Source organism: Heterodontus francisci, chromosome 3, assembly GCF_036365525.1.
Source record: "Heterodontus francisci isolate sHetFra1 chromosome 3, sHetFra1.hap1, whole genome shotgun sequence".
Lineage (NCBI taxonomy): Eukaryota > Metazoa > Chordata > Chondrichthyes > Heterodontiformes > Heterodontidae > Heterodontus > Heterodontus francisci.
In genome coordinates this window covers 207,286,930-207,299,281 of record NC_090373.1, presented here as the reverse complement: position 1 = coordinate 207,299,281, position 12,352 = coordinate 207,286,930, and the positions used below count along the sequence as shown (strand labels likewise).

The window sequence follows — 12,352 nt, the reverse complement described above, 5'->3', positions numbered from 1 at the left end:
ACTGTTCGTCGGTGGTGGAGGGAGTGAATGTTTGTAGATTGGGTGCCAATCAAGCGGGCTGCTTTGTCCTGGATGGTGTCGAGCTTCTTGAGTGCTGTTGGAGCGGCACCCATCCAGGCAAGTGGAGAGTATTCCATCACACTCCTGACTTGTGCCTTGTAGATGGTGGACAGGCTTTGGGGAGTCAGGAGGTGAGTTACTTGCCTCAGGATTCCGAGCCTCTGTCCTGCTCTTGTAGCCACGGTATTTATATGGCTACTCCAGCTCTGTTTCTGGTCAATGGTAGCCTAGGATGTTGATAGTGGGGGATTCAGCGATGGTAATGCCATTGAATGTCATGGGGAGATGGTTAGATTCTCTGTTGTTGGAGATGGTCATTGCCTGGCACATGTGTGGCGTGAATGTTACTTGCCACTTATCAGTCCAAGCCTGGATATTGTCCAGGTCTTGCTGCATTTCTACACGGACTGCTTCAGTATCTGAGGAGTCACAAATGGTGCTGAACATTGTGCAATCATCAGCGAACATCCCCACTTCTGACCTTATGATTGAAGGAAGGCCATTGATGAAGCAGCTGAAGATGGTTGGGCCTAGGACACTACCCTTAGGAACTCCTGCAGTGATGTCCTGGAGCTCAGATGATTGACCTCCAACAACCACAACCATCTTCCTTTGCGCTAGGAATGACTCCAGCCAGTGGAGGGTTTTTCCCCCTTGATTCCCATTGACCTCAGTTTTGCTAGGGCTCCTTCATTCCATACTTGGTCAAATGCTGCCTTGATGTCCAAGGCAGTCACTCTCACCTCACCTCAAGTTCAGCTCTTTTGTCCATGTTTGAACCAAGGCTGTAATGAGGTCAGGAGCCGAGTGGCCCTGGCGGAACCCAAACTGAGCGTCACTGAGCAAGTTATTGCTCAGCAAGTGCCACTTGATGGCACTGTTAATGACACTTTACTGATGATTGAGAGTAGGCTGATGGGGCGGTAATGGGCCGGGTTGGACTTGTCCTGCTTTTTGTGTACAGAACATACCTGGGCAATTTTCTACATTGCAGGGTAGATTCCAGTGTTGTAGCTGCACTGGAACAGCTTGGCTAGGGGCGCGGCAAGTTCTAGAGCACAGGTCTTCAATACTATTGCCGGAATATTGTTAGGGCCCATAGCTTTTGCAGTATCCAGTGCCTTCAGTCGTTTCTTGATATCACGTGGAGTGAACTGAATTGGCTGCAGACTGGCATCTGTGATGCTGGGGACTTCAGGAGGAGGCCAAGATGGATCATCAATTCGGCATTTCTGCCTGAAGATTGTTGCAAATGCTTCAGCCTTATCTTTCGCACTGATGTGCTGGGCTCCCCCATCATTGAGGATGGGGATATTTGTGGAGCCACCTCCTCCAGTTAGTTGTTTAATTGTCCACCACCGTTCACGGCTGGATGTGGCAGGACTGCAGAGCTTAGATCTGATCTGCTGGTTCTGGGATCGCTTAGCTCTATCGCATGCTGTTTACGCAGTTTGGCACGCAGATAGTCCTGTGTTGTAGCTTCACCAGGTTGACACCTCATTTTGAGGTATGCCTGGTGCTGCTCCTGGCACGCCCTCCTGCACTCTTCATTGAACCTGGCTTGATGGTAACGGTAGAGTGGGGGATATGCCGGGCCATGAGGTTACAGATTGTTGTTGAGTACAATTCTGCTGCTGCTGATGGCCCACAGCACCTCTTGGATGTCCAGTTTTGCATTGCTAGATCTGTTCGAAATCTATCCCATTTCGCACGGTGGTCGAGCCACACAACACGATGGAGGGTATCCTCAATGTGAAGACGCGACTTCGTCTCAATGATTGTTGAACAATTAGATTCGAGATACAGCACTGAAACAGGCCCTTCGGCCCACCGAGTCTGTGCCGACCATCAACCACCCATTTATACTAATCCTACACTAATCCCATATTCCTACCAAACATCCCCACCTGTCCCTATATTTCCCTACCACCTACCTATACTAGTGACAATTTATAATGGCCAATTTACCTATCAACTTGCAAGTCTTTTGGCTTGTGGGAGGAAATCGGAGCACCCGGAGAAAACCCACGCAGACACAGGGAGAACTTGCAAACTCCACACAGGCAGTACCCAGAATCGAACCCGGGTCCCTGGAGCTGTGAGGCTGCAGTGCTAACCACTGTGCCACCCCGGTAGTGAGGTAGTCACTCCTACCAATACTGTCATGGACAGATGCATCTGCGGTAGGCAGATTGGTGAGGACGAGATCAAGTATGTTTTCCCCTCTTGTTGGTTCCCTCACCACCTGCCGCATACCCAGTCTAGCAACTATGTCCTTTCGGACTCGGCCAGCTCTGTCAGTAGTGGTGCTACCGAGCCACTCTTGGTGATGGACATTGAAGTCCCCCACTCAGAGTACATTTTGTGCCCTCGCCACCCTCAGTGCTTCCTCCAAGTGCTGTTCAACATGGAGGAGTACTGACTCATCAGCTGAGGGAGGGCGGTAGGTGGCAATCAGCAGGAGGTTCCCTTGTCCATGTTTGATCTGATGCCATGAGACTTCATGGGGTCCAGAGTTGATGTTGAGGACTCCCAGGGCAACTCCCTCCCTACTGTATACCACTGTGCCACCACCTCTGGTGGTTCTGTCCTGCCGGTGGGACAGGACATACCCGGGGATGGTGATGGCAGTGTCTGGGACATGTCTGGAGTGCATGTCCACAGGTCCCTGAAGGTGGCAGCACAGGTAAATAAAGTGAAGGAGGCATATTTATTTATTTATTTAGAGCTACAGCACTGAAACAGGCCCTTCGGCCCACCGAGTCTGTGCCTACCAACCACCCATTTATACTAATCCTAATTGATCCCACATTTCCTACCACATCCCCACCATTCTCCTACCACCTACCTACACTGGGGGCAATTTACAATGGCCAATTTACCTATCAACCTGCAAGTCTTTGGCTGTGGGAGGAAACCGGAGCACCCGGTGGAAACCCAGGCGGTCACAGGGAGAACTTGCAAACTCCGCACAGGCAGTACCTAGAACTGAACCCGGGTCGCTGGAGCTGTGAGGCTGTGGTACTAACCACTGCGCCGCCCTACACAGGAATACTTTCCTTTATTGGCCAAGTTATAGAATACAAAAGCAGGGATGTAACTGCTGGAACTGTATAAAATGCTGATTACACCACAGCTGGAGTGTTGTGCACAGTTCTGATCACATTACAGGAAGGACATAATTGCTCTGGAGAGAGTACAGAGGAGATTTGCAAGAATGTTGCCAGGGCTTGAAAGTTACAGCTTTGAGGAAAGATTGGATCGGCTAAGGTTGTTTTCCTTCGAAGAGGAGGCTGAGGGGCGAGGTGTACAAAATTATGAGGGGCCTAGATACAGTAGACAGGAAGCAGCTGTTGCCCCTAGTGGAGAGGTCAATTACCATGGGACACAGATTTAAGGTGATTGGTACAAGGATTAGAGGGGACATGAGGAAAAACTTTTTCACCCAGATGGTGGTGGGTGTCTGGAATTCACTGCCAGGAACGGTGGTGGAGGCAGAAACCCTCAACTCTTTTAAAAGATACCTGGACATGCACCTGAAGTGCTGTAACCTGCAAGGCTACAGACCTGGTGCTGGCAGGTGGCATCAGATTGGGCGGCTAGTTTTGTCGGCAGGTGCAGACACAATGGGCTGAATGGCCTCCCTCTGTGCCATAATTTTTCTTTGATTCTATATTCAATCACAGATTTCCAAATCACTGTCAAAGATGAGAAATGCAGACTTCTGTGCATGGCTACTGATCTACCATAATTAGGAGATGCAGACAACCAATATGCTTTGTTTGCAGACAACTTTAAAGAATTTGGAACAATATTTTGCAGGAAACCTGTTTTACCAGAGCATGTTCGATTTTAAGACTTAGAAGTTTAAGGTATTGGAGGCTGTGGCATGCATCACAGTATAAGAAAATGCTTATATTTGGTTAGAGCTAAGAAACAATACAAGTACCATTACACTACTGGGTATACGCTACAAGTCTTCAACTAGTGGCAAAGATATCGAGGAACAAATCTGTAGGGAATTAGAGATTCAAAATCGTTGGAGTATTTATAATCGGGTACTTTAATTATCCTAATACAGACTGGGATAGTAATAATTTAAAGGGCAGAGGAAGGAGGAAGAGTTTTTGAAGTGTGTTCAGGAGAATTTTGTAGATCAGTATGTTTCCAGTGCAATGAGGAAGGAGGCATTGCTGGATCTGGGTTTGGGGAATGGGGTGGGGGAAGTGGATCAAGTGTCAGAAGTGGAAGATTTGACAGCCAGTGATCATTGCATCATAAGGTTTCGTTTGGCTATGGAAAAGGACAAGGAGCAACCCAGAGTAAAAATAATTAATTGGAGGAGGGCCAACTTTAATGGGGTGATAACTGATCGGACCCAGGTGAACTGGAATCAAAAATTGGCTGGAAAAATCTGTAGATGAACAATGGGCTGCCTTTAAAGAGGAGATAAGTTTGGGTAAGAGACAAGATATATTCCCATGAGGGGGAAAAGGTAGGACAAACAAAACCAGAACTCCCTGGATGACAAAAGAGACACATAGTAAGAGGAAGCTAAAAATTGGTGCATTTGACAGATGTCAGATTGATAATACAAGTGAGAACCAAGTTGAATATAGAAAGTTCAGAGGGGAAGGGAGCAAAAAAATAAGAGCAGCAAAGACAGAGTATAAGAGACAGGCAGCTAACATAAAAAGGAATGCAAAAGTCTTCTATAGGCATATAAATAATAAAACCGTGGTTAAAGGAGGAGTGGGGCCGAATAGGGACCAAAAATGGGATCCACATATGGAGGCAGAGGTACTCAATGACTGCTTTGCATCTGTGTTTGCCAAGGAAAATATTGCCAAAGTTGTAGGGAGAGGAGGCAGTTGAGACACTGGATGGGCTAAAAATTCATAAAGAGGAGGTATTAAGATAGGCTGTACTTAAAGTCGATAAGTCACCAGGACCAGATCAGAGGCATCTGAGGATAGAAGGAAGAAAGAATGGAAACTGCAGAGGCACTGGCCATAATCTTACAAATCTCCTTCGATACGGGGGCAGTGCTAGAGGACCGGAGAATTGCAAATGCTCACCTTTGTTCAAGAAAGGGCATAAGGATAAATCCAGCAACTACAGGCTAGTCACTTTAACCTCAGTGCTGGGAAAGCTTTTCGATTCTTAATTTTGTCCTGAACTGTCATTTGGGCAAGAATGGATTAATTAAGGAAAGCCAACATGGATTTATTTAGAGATACAGCACTGAAACAGGCCCTTCGGCCCACCGAGTCTGTGCCAACCATCAACCACCCATTTATACTAATCCTAAACTAATCCCATATTCCTACCACATCCCCACCTTCTCTATATTCCCCTACCACCTACCTATACTAGGGGCAATTTATAATGGCCAATTTACCTATCAACCTGCAAGTCTTTGGCTGTGGGAGGAAACCGGAGCACCCGGCGAAAACCCACACGGTCACAGGGAGAACTTGCAAACTCCGCACAGGCAGCACCCAGAATTGAACCCAGGTCGCTGGAGCTGTGAGGCTGCGATGCTAAGAGTGCGCCGCCCATGTTAAGGGAAAATTGTGTTTAACTAATTTGATTGAGAATTGCTGAAAATAGAGACATGTTGCCGAAGCTTTCTGTCTTGCACTCATCAGGACAATACGCAATAACCAACTGCAGTGAAAACAACAACTTATACTGTATGAAAAGCGAGTACTGATTGGTAGGCAAGTGAACTCTGGTAGAGGCGTTGCCACAGAGAATGCACAGTTTAGATAACTGACACTTAACTTTGTTTGAAATTTAAACCAGGCAGCTTGACTCTGATTGGTCAAGGCATTGCCCTGAGTAATGAACCAGCAAATGGCTGTCACTTATTTTGTTCAGCTGCAACAGGCGCAACGCATGTACATGTTAGAGTCATAGAGAGATACAGCACTGAAACAGGCCCTTCGGCCCACCAAGTCTGTGCCGACCAACAACCACACATTTATACTAATCCTACATTAATCCCATATTCCCTCCCACATCTCCACCATTCTCTATATTCCCCTACCACCTACCTACACTAGGGGCAATTTACAATGGTCAATTTACCTATCAACCTGCAACTCTTTGGCTGTGGGAGGAAATCGGAGCACCCGGCGGAAACCCACACGGTCACAGGGAGAACTTGCAAACTCCGCACTGGCAGTACCCAGAACCGAACCCGGGTCGCTGGAGTTGTGAGGCTGCAGTGCTAACCACTGCGCCGCCCACTGTGTTCTTTGTGTCTGCAAAGAACAGGGCCCTAATATATGTAGCTTCCAGTACGTGCAAATGCGCCACACTGCGAGCCCTACTGACAATCTTAAATAAAAACAAAATATTGCAGATGCTGGAAATCTGAAATAAAAACAAGAAATGCTGGAAATACTCAGCAGGTCTGGCAGCATCTGTGGAGCGAGAAACAGAGTTAACGTTTCAGGTCAGTGACCATCAGAACTGGCAAAGGCTAAAAATGTAACAGGTTTTAAGCAAATAAAGCAGGGGTGGAGCAAGAGAAAACAAAAGAGGTGTTGATAGGACAAGGTCACAGAGAATAACTGACCAGAGGTCATGGAACAAAGGCAAACAGTATGGTAATGGTGTGCTGAAAGACAAAGTGTTAGTGCAGAGAGGGTGTCAATTAACAGAAAAATAGAACAATCTGGCCCAAAACACAAACATGATAAAAAAAAAAGTGGGTAGGCACATGGTAAAAAAATGAATGATAAAACAAAATGAAAGAAAAACAAATGATGAAAAATAAAAGAAAAAAAGAATAGCTGAAAATAAAAAGGGGATCCTGTCATGCTCTGAAAAACAATCTTAAATTGGTTGTCAGTGTAATTTTTAGCACACTGCGGATTATTTAGCAAACGTTGTCCCATTGCGGAACCACATCGAATGTTGGACACCTTGGTTGGGTACAGCCTGTACCTGGCTTGTTGCGAACAGAAGAGACATGTTGCTTGATACAATCCGCCAGTCTTTGTGCCTTACGGCCTATATACCTAGCATCACACTGGCAGTGAAACCCATATATCACATTACTCATTTGTGCGATAGGCAGGACGTCTTTTTGGCTGGATGGCAGCATTATGTTAGTGGCGAACACCACACGTGTTGCTACTGCATAGTAGCAGCGTGAAACAGTAAGCTTTACCAGTTGCTCAAATTTTTGGGATACATTACCCTTCCAGGATAATTTGAGGCAGACCAGGCACTTTTCAGGGCCGAAAATTACAACCTTAGGCCCATATTCATAAGTTTGCGCAATATGTGTAATCTGTCTCAATATAAAATCTGTGTCTGGCTGATCGAATATATATTGAAGTTTACCTTGGAGACAATTTTTTCATGGGATGTGGGCGTCTCTGGGAAGGCCAGCATTCATTGCTTATCCCGAACTGACCAAGAATTGGTGGTGAGCTGCTTTCTTGAACCGCTGCAGTCCATGTGGTGTGTGTAGGTACACCCACAGTGCTGTTAGGAGCGAGTTCCAGGATTTTGACCCAAAGACAGTGAAAGAACAGCAAATAGCTCCAAAACAGAATGGTGTGGGGCTTGGAGGGGAACTTGCAAATCATATCGCAGCACGCAAAAGACCCAGTAATTAATGCAGCAATGTTTGTTCATTACTACATTTGGGTCTCGCTAGATCATAGGGGACACGTTAGCCCACAATTTGTAGTCTGCAGCGAACTGATGACACTCACCACTGACCTCGAAAAAAGCTGCTCGCAAAGATTTTGCAATATCTATGGCATGGATTTCAACTTTCCCAGCAATGATTCTGGCACTAACTATATGGGATCACCATCCAGCATCCTGCAACAATGATGCCATCAAACAGGTAAGCAGAAGAATTCTCAGACAGCAAACCCTGAAGTAAAATGCACTGATTATGCTTCAAATTAAAGAAAGCAAAATAAGAATTGAGGCATGCACATGGGATTAAGGTAGAAGCTGAAATATCAAACTTTAAAAGATATTTAAAAGCCTATGGAATTATTAGAGGAATGTAGCATTCTACAAATATAAAATTAGTTTTGAGGGTCAGAAAAATTGTTCATCAGTAATTGTGACTTGGTAGTACGCCATTAAAAAGACTTGCATTTATATAGCACCTTTCATGACCACCAGAAATCTCAAAGCGTTTTACAATCAATGAAGTACTTTTGTTGTAATGTGGAAAATGCAGCAGTCAATTTTCACACAGCAAGCTCCCACAAAGAGCAATGGTGATAATGATCAGATAGTCTGTTTTTATGACCTTGATTGAGGGATAAACATTAGCCAGCACACTTCTCTGCTCTGCTTTGAAATAGTGTTATGGGATCTTTTAAATCCATCCGAGACAGAGCAGATAATAACTCTTATTCTCTCTATGGATGCTGCCTGACACGCATTTTCTGTTTTTATTTCAGATTTCTCGCATCTGCAGTATTTTGCTTTATATTTTACATTACAGCAGACGGGGCCTCGGTTTAACGTTTCATTTGAAAGATGGCATCTCCGAAAGTGCAGAAATCTCAGTACTGCACTGGAGTATCAGCCTTGACCTTTATGCTCACGTCCTGGAGTGGGACTTAAACCAAGAAAATTACAGTTACACCTCATTTAACAAAGCAGAACTTTTTCAAGTGTTTTATAGTGAGACTAATAAGCATGAATGCAGGCGTCAATGCCAAATCAAGTGATCTCTAAAGATTTCCATCCGTTGGGACTTCAGCAGTGTTGAGCAGCAAATGAACAGCAGCAACTTCTGGATTTGCGCAATGAACTGCGCCTGTGTGGATGCCAGACAGTGGCTGTCAGTTTCATAGTTGTAATGATGGCAAACTGAAGCTCCACTATTACAACCACAAAATGCAGGCCAATGACTGGATACTCCCAGAACCAAAAAGTGATGCTGATAAGGTGGCACACACTTCCCAACTGAGCCACTGTAATGCACCAAACCCTCTCAGGAGTTGTAACTATTCTACTCTTATTTAGGACCTAAACTGGTGGTCCAGCCTCCACAGCCCCAATAACAGCCAATAAAAATACATGGATTCACTTAGTCCCCAGACTGAATTAACAGCTGATATGCCCTTGGCTATCACCAAAACGTATATTTATAGCGTGCTTTTACTATAACAAAAAGTCCCAAAGGCACTTAGAAAGTTTACGGCACATCGTGTCTGTGCTGGCCAAAAAACGAGCCACACAGCCAAATCCCACCTTCCAGCATTCGGTCTGCAGCCCTGCAGATTACGGAACTTGAGGTGCATAGCCCGATGCCTTTTGAAACAGTTGAGGGTTTCTGCCTCTACCACCTTTTCAGGCAGTGAGTTCCAGAAGCCCCACCACTCTCTCGGTGAAATATCTTTTCCTCATCTCTCCTCTTTCTACCAATCACTTTAAATCTATGCCGTCTAGGCACTGATCTCTCTGCTAAGATAAATAGGCCCTTCCTATTCATTCTATCAGGCTCCTCACAATTTTGTACATCTCAAATCTTCCCTCAGCCTCCTCTGTTCCAAGGAGAACAACCGCAGCCTAACCAATCTTTCCTCATAGCTGCATTTTTCCAGGTCTGGCAACACCCTTGTAAGTCTCTAGTGCAATTACATCCTTTCTGTAATGAGGTGACCAGACTGTACACAGTACTCAAGTTGGCCTAACTAATGATTTATACAGTTACAACAGAACCTCCCTGCTCTTATATTCTATACCTCGACTAATAAAGGAAAGGATTCCATTTGCCTTCTTAACTTCACATGAGCATCATAAAATAATATGACACTCAACAATAAAAGGAGGTATTCGGTCAAATAACCAAAAGCATCAAAGAGGTAGGTTTTAATTGGAACATAGGACCAAGAGATTAGATTAGATTATGGATACAGCACTGAAACAGGCCCTTCGGCACACCGAGTCTGTGCCGAACATCAACCACCCATTTATACTAATCCTACACTAATCCCATCTTCCTACCAAACATCCCCACCTGTCCCTATATTTCCCTACCACCTACCTATACTAGTGACAATTTATAATGGCCAATTTACCTATCAACTTGCAAGTCTTTTGGCTTGTGGGAGGAAACCGGAGCACCCGGAGAAAACCCACACAGACACAGGGAGAACTTGCAAACTCCACACAGGCAGTACCCAGAATTGAACCCGGGTCCCTGGAGCTGTGAGGCTGCGGTGCTAACCACTGCGCCACTGTGCCGCCCACTAGAGTAGGCCATTCAGCCATTTGAGCCTGCTCCGCCATTCAATATGATCATGGCCAATCAGCCACTTCAATGCCTTTTCCCCCACACTTTAAAGGGGGGGGGGGGGAGAAAAGAGGGACCGGGGGGGGGGGGGGGGGGGGGGGGAGAGAGAGAAAAGAGGGACCGGGGGGGGGGGGGGGGGGAGAGAGAGAAAAGAGGGACCGGGGGGGGGGGGGGGGGGGGGAAGAAAAAAGAGGGACCGGGGGGGGGGGGGGGGGGGGGAAGAAAAAAGAGGGACCGGGGGGGGGGTGGGAAGAAAAAAGAGGGACCGGGGGGGGGGGGGGAGTGGGGAGTGGGAGTGGGAGTGGGAGTGGGGTGGGGTGGGAGTGGGGTGAGAGTGGAGGGGGGGGGGGGGAAGAGTGGAGGGGGGGGAGAGTGGAGGGGGGGGAGAGTGGAGGGGGGGGGAGAGTGGAGGGGGGGGAGTGGGGGGGGGGGGGGAGTGGGGGGGGGGGGGGAGTGGGGGGGGGGGGGGAGTGGGGGGTGGGGTAAGCGATCTCACGTTCCGCGCGGGGGGAGGAGGAGGAGGTCACCCGCTCGGCGCGGGGGCCTAACGGCTTTTTGTTTGAAGCAGGGAAGATTCGAAGGAAGTAGACGGTTGAGAGAATTTCGTGCGCGCAGAGCCGCTGCTGCGCGTCCACACGCCGCTGGGTCAGGCCGCAGCTCTATGCCCACTGAGCCAATACGCAGCAGAAACGACCCAGTACCCCGCTCAAGAGAGCGACAGCGCGGCCACGTCTTATTATATACAAACAATAACCAAGCAGATATTCGAAGAAACTGAGAAAATTAACTCAAATAAACAGGGAAAGTCGCGAAAAACGGCGTCAAATATGCTTTACCAAAATGGAGCCGCTCCTGCAAAGACCTCAAGGAAAGCAGCGCTACATCTAAAACGCATGCGCGGCTAGAGCGACGTGGTTTATGGAGTAGGAGCCAAAGGGGGCGCAGTCGGTGGAAGCCTGAGGCCTCCTGAGATGCAGCAAATCATCAGAGAAAAGACAGAAAACGGGCATTGATTCAATTGACGATCAGCAATTGCATTGCTCCAGTGAGGTACATTGTTTATATATCAGATTCCCAGGAGCATTGTTCCAGTGAGTTACAGGAGGTACATTGTTTATATATCAGATCACCAGTAGCATTGTTCCAGTGAGGTACAGGAGGTACATTGTTTATATATCAGATCACCAGTAGCATTGTTCCAGTGAGTTACAGGAGGTACATTGTTTATATATCAGATTACCAGGAGCATTGTTCCAGTGAGTTACAGGAGGTACATTGTTGAAATATCAGATCACCAGTAGCATTGTTCCAGTGAGTTACAGGAGGTACATTGTTTATATATCAGATCACCAGTAGCATTGTTCCAGTGAGGTACAGGAGGTACATTGTTTATATATCAGATCACCATTATCATTGTTCCAGTGAGTTACAGGAGGTACATTGTTTATATATCAGATCACCAGTAGCATTGTTCCAGTGAGTTACAGGAGGTACATTGTTTATATATCAGATCACCAGTAGCATTGTTCCAGTGAGTTACAGGAGGTACATTGTTTATATATCAGATCACCAGTAGCATTGTTCCAGTGAGTTACAGGAGGTACATTGTTTATATATCAGATCACCAGTAGCATTGTTCCAGTGAGTTACAGGAGGTACATTGTTTATATATCAGATTACCAGTAGCATTGTTCCAGTGAGTTACAGGAGGTACATTGTTTATATATCAGATCACCAGTAGCATTGTTCCAGTGAGTTACAGGAGGTACATTGTTTATATATCAGATCACCAGTAGCATTGTTCCAGTGAGTTACAGGAGGTACATTGTTTATATATCAGATCACCAGGAGCATTGTTCCAGTGAGGTACAGGAGGTACATTGTTTATATATCAGATCACCAGTAGCATTGTTCCAGTGAGTTACAGGAGGTACATTGTTTATATATCAGATCACCAGGAGCATTGTTCCAGTGAGTTACAGGAGGTACATTGTTGAAATA

The 12,352-nt window shown here is 46.3% G+C and overlaps 2 protein-coding genes across 2 annotated transcripts in view; one reads left to right on the top strand and one right to left on the bottom strand.

Annotated features, from left to right (window-relative positions):
- Positions 1 to 11,236, bottom strand: part of znf318 (zinc finger protein 318) — a 57,261-nt gene extending 46,025 nt beyond the window's left edge. The window contains exon 1 of the mRNA XM_068028208.1: positions 11,188 to 11,236. The gene's annotated coding sequence lies outside the window, so the exon portion shown is untranslated. The remainder of the gene's footprint in view (positions 1 to 11,187) is intronic.
- A 112-nt stretch (positions 11,237 to 11,348) lies between these two features.
- abcc10 (ATP-binding cassette, sub-family C (CFTR/MRP), member 10) overlaps positions 11,349 to 12,352 on the top strand; it is a 505,256-nt gene continuing 504,252 nt past the window's right edge. Inside the window, exon 1 of the mRNA XM_068028201.1 lies at positions 11,349 to 11,401. The gene's annotated coding sequence lies outside the window, so the exon portion shown is untranslated. The remainder of the gene's footprint in view (positions 11,402 to 12,352) is intronic.